The sequence below is a fragment of the Eptesicus fuscus genome, chromosome 21 (assembly GCF_027574615.1).
Source record: "Eptesicus fuscus isolate TK198812 chromosome 21, DD_ASM_mEF_20220401, whole genome shotgun sequence".
NCBI lineage: Eukaryota > Metazoa > Chordata > Mammalia > Chiroptera > Vespertilionidae > Eptesicus > Eptesicus fuscus.
Genome location: NC_072493.1, coordinates 25,904,620 through 25,911,664, shown reverse-complemented (window position 1 = coordinate 25,911,664; position 7,045 = coordinate 25,904,620). Strand labels below are relative to the sequence as shown.

The window sequence follows — 7,045 nt, the reverse complement described above, 5'->3', positions numbered from 1 at the left end:
GAATAACCAGGCTCTCCCTTACCTCATAGGAACCTGCTCTCTTGAACTTGCTAAGGGGATTCCACTTGTATATCAGTTTCAGATTCCAAACTGACTTATCTCCCATTCTCTTTGTGAGTTTAGGCCTTAAAAAAAAAAAAAAGCTTTCATGACATTTTAGTGCAAATTTGGGAGGGAGTGGAGTTAATGCCAAATTCAACCTACCATCCTTAAGCTGGGGATCTACTTGACTATTTATTTGATCATCTTTATGTCATAGGGATGTAATGGTGAACATGACCCTTGGGGCCTTCACCCTCATGGAGGACAAGTAAAACATTAATGGATAAAATAGTGGGAAGATTTAACAGTGCTCCTTGGGGCTGAAGGAGGGATATTTGGGTAGGTGTGGGAACAATTTGAGTTTGGTTGGGAGAGACCTCACCAAGGAGGTAACACATGTGAGCTGAGACTTGAATGAGAAGGAGCCACTCATGTCAAAACTTGAGTGAAGATGGGTGACAGGTGGAGATAGTTCCAAACTCGAAAGACACAAAGCCCCTAAGGCAGGACAGGTTGTTCAGGAATTAAGAGACATCAGTGGGGCCTGATCTGGAGCACTTGTGAGAGTGGAAGGATGTAGGGATGAGGGTGGAGAGTGTGGATGCCTGAGTATGGGGACTCAGGCCTGGGAATGAGGCTGGGCTGAGGTCTCTTTTTTGAAAGGGGGTGGGGGCACCCTCATTTAGCCCCTAAGTTGCCCCCTCTCAGGGTGTTCGGGGAGACTATTGCTCTTTGTGGCATGAAGTTTGGACAGGCCTTTGAGAAATAGCAAGAAGGCTGTTTGAGTAGCCCCAGGCTTAGCTTCCTGGAGGCCAGAGGGGTCCTTGTGCTCCCAGGGGTGGGCCTTGAGTGGGGATTCCTCAGAGTGGGGGTCCCTGACCAGCGCCACTATGTCTCTATGTGGGGCTATTGCGAAACCCCTGCCTGGCTGCTGCTCATGGCTAATGCCATTTAAAGCGCACTCTCCCTTTTTACTAAATCTCATTTTCTCCTCTCAGTTCTCACCTCGCTACCAGCTAGCAACTTTACCCTATTGAATTTAGGAATTGTCTAGGAAGGGACAGATAATAAATAACATAACAGACTTGTGAAACTCTAGAAGCCAGAAGGCCATGGCACAATAGTTTCATCTAGAATGATATAATTAGCTAAACTATTAACCAAGAGCAGGGGGGAGAAATAAAGATACTTACAGGCGAAGATTAAGAACATGGATTACTAACAGGTCTTTCCTGAGAGAAGTGCTGAGGGATATAGATCAGGAAGAAGAAAACTGAACTCAGAAGGGAGGAGTGCGATAGAAGAAGGAAGCGTGAGCAAGGGAATTGGAAACCATGGAGGCAAATCCACCCAAACGCTGGTTGAATACCACAATAAAGGTGATGATGACCATTTGGCGGTGGGTGGTTAAAAGCCAGGGGGAATAGATTCTGGGCATATGAAGGCTGTGGTGGTATACTTTCTGAATTTCTGTGAATCCCCACATAAAAATGTTAACTAGATTGCAAAACCAAAACCCCTATTGACAGGCGAGGAGATGTTCCTATGACCCACCCCTCCATGACTCCCAAAGTATAAATGGGTGGGGACAAATCAATCACAGCCATGAGCCGTGCACAGAGGTGGTGTCAGTGCCAAGGGAAGCAGAGGGAAGCAGGGCTCAGCTGATGGAGCTGGGAACTAAGACCCCCATGGTAGCCAAAGTTTTCACTGGGAAGAAAGCACAGCAGGAACATCTGATGAAGGTGGAGGGGTTGCCCAACCCAACAGCAGGCAGATACTGGGCGCCTTCGGTAAGGTCCAAAGGGCCTGGAGCACTCTTAGTCTTGACCCTGACCCTCCTGGGCCGACCTCTGAGGTAGACCCACATTGAAGAGCCACACCTTCTTCTAGAAGTTCAGGAAAGAGAATGAGCTTCAACGAGGATACTCACTGCAATGGATTATCACCCATCCAACTTATTTACATCTTTAGATAATGAAACATATAAAGAAACAGGAAAGTCTGAGCAATGCTTAGGAGCAAAAGCAGTCAACAGAAATTGTGGTGGTTGGCCAGGCCCTCCCCAAGGCACCTCGGTGTTTGTTCAGTAGTCCATGGACTAAGCCACATGGTGGCAGGGATGGAGGTTACGCATGGCCCCACAATATGGACTTCTTTCCCAAAGGCTGACGTGGCGGCCACTAATGTCAAGCGCCCAATCTGCCAACAGCTGAGATCAATGTTGAGCCCCAACATTACGGGCTTTTCATGTGGCAGGGGGCTTACACGCATGGGCCTCACTGGTTTGAACATATACCCCTTCACCTATAGTAGAAGCATCTGGCCTAATTGAAGGACCCTTCTGAACACTCAGTGGTGGGTAGTTGGGTGATAACGCTCTCAAGAGATGGGATTCTATTTTACAGGATGTAGTATATGCTTTTTTTTCTTTTTTTTTTTTTTACAGCAGACTTTTTTTAATCGTGGTAAAATATGCATGACATAAAAGTGACAATTTTAACGAATTTAAGTGTAAAGCTCGGTGGGATTCAGTACATTCACATTGATGTGCAGCCATCATCACTGTTTATCTCCATAACCTTCTCATCATCCTAAACTGAAACTCCGTACCTATTAAACAACAACTTCCCATTCCCTCTGCCCCCAGCCTCTGGTAACTACTGTTCTACTCTCTGTGTGTATGAATTTGATTACTCGACGTGCCTCAAATAAGTGGAGATTATTTCACTCAGCATAATTACCTCAAGGTTATTTCATGTAGTAGCATGTGTTACAATTTTCTTCCTTCCTTTTTAAGGCTGAGTAATATTCCATTGTATGTATATACTCCATTTTGTGTATCCGTTCATCCACTGATGGACATTTGCATTATTTTCACCATTGGGTATTGTGAATAATGCTGCCACGAACATGGGAATACAAAAATCTGAGTCCCAACTTTCAGTTCTTTCAGGGATATAACTAGAAGTGGAAAAAGCCACAAAGTAGGTGGATTGCCTTAATAGTCTGCATGATATGAGGCCTAAGGGCCTCTTCAATTCTTGTCAAGGAGAGTGGTAACTCCTTTTTCTTTCATATAAAAACATGGAAGGACTTGGAGAGTATTATGCTAAGCGAAATAAGCCAGTCAGAGAAAGACAAGTATCACATGATCTCACTCATTTGTGGAATCTAATAAACAAAATAGATCCAGAGACATAGAAGCATGGAACAGACTTTGGATTCTCAGAGGAAAGGCAGGGGAGGGTGGGTGGGTGAGAAATCAACCAAAGAACTTGTGTGCATATATGCATAACCCGTGGACACTGACAATAGGGGGGTGAAGGCTTGGGGCAGGAGGCGGGGTGGGGGCTAGAAGATGTCAATGGGGGGAAAAAGGGGACATGTAATACTTCCAACAATAACGATTAAAAAAAAGATAAAAGCAAAAATAAACAAGAAGAACAAAAAAATGTTAACTGTATTGGGTGACATTGGTTAATGAACTTATATAGGTTTCAGGTGTACAGTTCTAGGGTATGTCATCTGTGTATTGCACTGTGTGCTCACCACCCAAAGTCTAGTCTCCTCCAGTCACCACATATTTGACCCCCTTTACCTTCTACTCTTCCCTACCCCTTTCCGTCTGGTAACAACCTTATACTGTGGTCTTTGTCTATGAGTTTGTTTGCTTTGTTTGTTCATTTGTTGCTTCCTGTTTTATATGCCACATGTGAGTGAAATCATACGGTTCTTGTCCTTTTCTATTTGACCTATTTCACTCTCAAGATCCATCCATGTTGTCACAAATGTTTATATTTCATTGTTTTGTAAGACTGAGTAGTATTCTATTGTATATATGTACCACATCTGCTTTATCCAATCATTTGTCAAAGGACAGAGGTTGTTTCCATGCCTTGGCTATTGTGAATAATGCTGTAATGAACATAGGGGTATATATATCTTTACAAATAAGTGCAGACTTTTCAGGTATATATCCATAAGAGGAATTGCTGCGTCGTATGGTAGCTCTATTCTTAATTTTTAAAAAAATATATTTTTATTGATTTTTTACAGAGAGGAAGGCAGAGGGAGAGTTAGAAACATCATTCAGCTGCCTCCTGCACATCCCCTACTGGGGATGTGGCCGCAACCAAGGTACATGCCCTTGACCGGAATCGAACCTGGGACCTTTCAGTCCGCAGGCCGATGCTCTATCCACTGAGCCAAACCGGTTAGGGCATCTATTCTTAATTTTTTGAAGAACCTCCGTACTAAAGCTATCCTATATAATAAAAGGGTAATATGCAAATTGACACTAATGGCTGGGAACGACCAGTCGCTATGACATGCACTGACCACCAGGGGGCAGACACTCAATGCAGGAGCTGCCCCCTGGTGGTCAGTGCATCAGTTGGACATCCCTCGAGGGGTCCCAGACTGCAAGAGGGCACAGGTCTGGCTGAGGGAACCCCTGAGTGCACAAATTTTCATGCACCAGGTCTCTAGTGCTTTTAATAAGAGACCAATATTTGGTTCTCTCTTTTCCTTAGGCTGAACACACAGTCAGGGGTCAGGGAGTGAATCATTTCACTATCACACCTAATGAATAACACACTGGCAGGATTCTTTTTATTATTATTTATTATTTAAAGTATTACATATGGTATTACATATGTCTCCTTTCCCCCATTGACCTCTCCCCGGCTGGCAGGATTCTTGTTGCCCATGTCTGAACATTCTCTGCTGGTTTGGAGGTCTTATTCCTGAGGGAATTAATAATTCATTCCACCAGGAGACACAATAGTGGCTGTAGTGAACTGGGCTGCCAACAGGAAGAGAGGGGGTTACTCTTCTGTGGCATGAGTGATCCTGATTAGCAGGGGGAAATCGGGTTTGTGCTACATAGTGGGACAAGGAAGGCTATGTCTACAACCCAGGGATTCTCTTGGGTGCCTCTTAGAACTTCTGAGTGCAATAGTAAGAGTTACTGTAAAACAATAGTTTACAATAACCACAGAAAGGCAGGCCCACCAAAGATTCAGACTCTGCGTGAATGATGATTCCGTCACCCCTAGGAGGTGAAGAACCTCAACCCAGCTGAGGCTTGGGTAAGAACAAAGGGAATACAGAATGTGGAAGAAGGAAGTTAAGGATATTAACTACGGCTTCGTGACCTGTCTCAGAAATGAGGACTGTAACATCTATGTATCTTTGCTTCCTTGTTGTGTGTGTGTCTCCATATATGTATTAACTAGTTTTGATTTTTGGCCTCCCTTCCCCTTATTATTTTATACAGCTTTGTTGGAGGTTAATTTTACAATTTAGCCTTTAGATAACAGGATATTCAGATGGAACTGTGACTGAATTTGAGCAGCAATTCACACAGCTCAGGGATAAATCTCCTATGACTGTGGGACTTACTGAGTCCTCCTTTTGGGATGAGGGCAAGAACATCTTCCTTCCTATGAAGGATATTTGCATCTTATTTGGTGGGACTGTAGACTTGCTTTGGTGTATGGAGGTTCATAAATGTGTAGAGCAATGTGCATGGTCTCTGAGTAGCCCAAGAGACGGACTGTGCCAGGTAAGTTATTGTCTCTCAGCTTCAAACCCACCCTTCCGTACCTGCTGATAGATGTGGGCGCTGGGAAGCTGCAAACTGAATTGTAGCTTGGCCAGCTGGCTTGTCCTCTGTGACTAGGGGCCCTCTGGGAGCCTAGAAGGCTAGAGGAGAAAGGAGCTCTTCTTGTCTGCTTCCTGTGTCCTGTCTGTTTCTGTTTCCTGTCTGCTTTCTATTGGTGTCCTGTTTGCTTCCTGTGAGTGTCACCCAGCATGTGTGTTCACCCCAGCAGTGGCAGTTCTCTCCGTAGCTGCAGCCGTATTGAGTTTTCAGTTGCTTCCACGCTACAGGAGCAGCCTCAGCATACTTCTGTGAGAAGCCCAGACACTGGTGGAGAGCAGCACACAGCCAGGCCCGAGATGAGCTCCTCTGCATAAGCTCCTGTGCAGCTCAGAGGCCGTCAGACGGGGCTTTAAGAAGCCCGAGGTTTCCCGGGTCCCACGCGGTGTCGCAGAATGCTCTCTGAAAGGGAGGATGGTGAATTTTTTTGAAAAGAACAATTGAATAAATTGAACATCTATTTTTAATTTAGCTTTGATATTGGCACTGAAGGGGAAAAAGCTGTTATTAGGTTAGGAGGTGTAGATAGGGCTATCTTTTGAATTTCCTCACACACAGAGGACTTTGCAGAAATTCAGGTAGACAGTCTATTGTGTCTAATTTCACTTCAAAACTGGAGTTTTACTCTAGATATGAGGCGTTACCAGTACTGTTCCTGCAACTCTCAGACATGTTCAGTACTGACTCGGTCCACAATATGGTACTTCTATTTTTAATTTTTTGAGGATCCTTTATACTGCTGGCCATGTGGCTCTACCGATTTACATTCCCACCAACAGTGTGCAAGGGTTCCCTTTTCTCCTCTTACCTTTTTGATAATACCCATTCTAGCAGGTGTGAGGTGATACCTCATTGTAGGGTTAACTTTTATTTCCCTAATGATTAGTGATATTGAACATCTTTTCAGACACCTGTTGGCCTTTAGTATATATTCGTTGGAAACATGTCTGTTCAGGTCCTTTGCCCATTTGAGATATGGTTAATTTGTGCGTGTGCCCTCATCAGCCTTGAGCCACAGTTCTCGCCCCAGAGCAGGGGCTCAGATGCCCTCTAACCCTTTGCACTCGCTTGCTTTTTCTCGATTCCTGCTACGGATGCTAACCGTGTCGAATCACACTCGACATCCGAGTGCAAAAGGTTATTAAAGAGTTCTCTTTAGCTTGCAGGTATCTCAAATCCTGCGATTGGACCTGGTATTTCAGTGGGCTGCATTCTCAGTGTTGAACAGCAGAGGGTGTGCTGAGACCTAATCCATCCTGTTTGTAGAGAGGGACATCCGGAAACTGGTACCAGGGCCGTGTGAGCAGGGGCTTTCCCCTGGAGCTTCCTCCAGCCCAG

At 44.8% G+C, this 7,045-nt stretch overlaps 1 non-coding gene across 1 annotated transcript; it reads right to left on the bottom strand.

Moving 5' to 3' along the window:
* Nucleotides 1-3,000: 3,000 nt before the first annotated feature.
* Nucleotides 3,001-3,128, bottom strand: LOC114231005 (U6atac minor spliceosomal RNA). Its single transcript, XR_003616988.2, has one exon. It is a non-coding gene; the product is annotated as a U6atac minor spliceosomal RNA (small nuclear RNA).
* Between the last annotated feature and the right edge of the window lie 3,917 nt (nucleotides 3,129-7,045).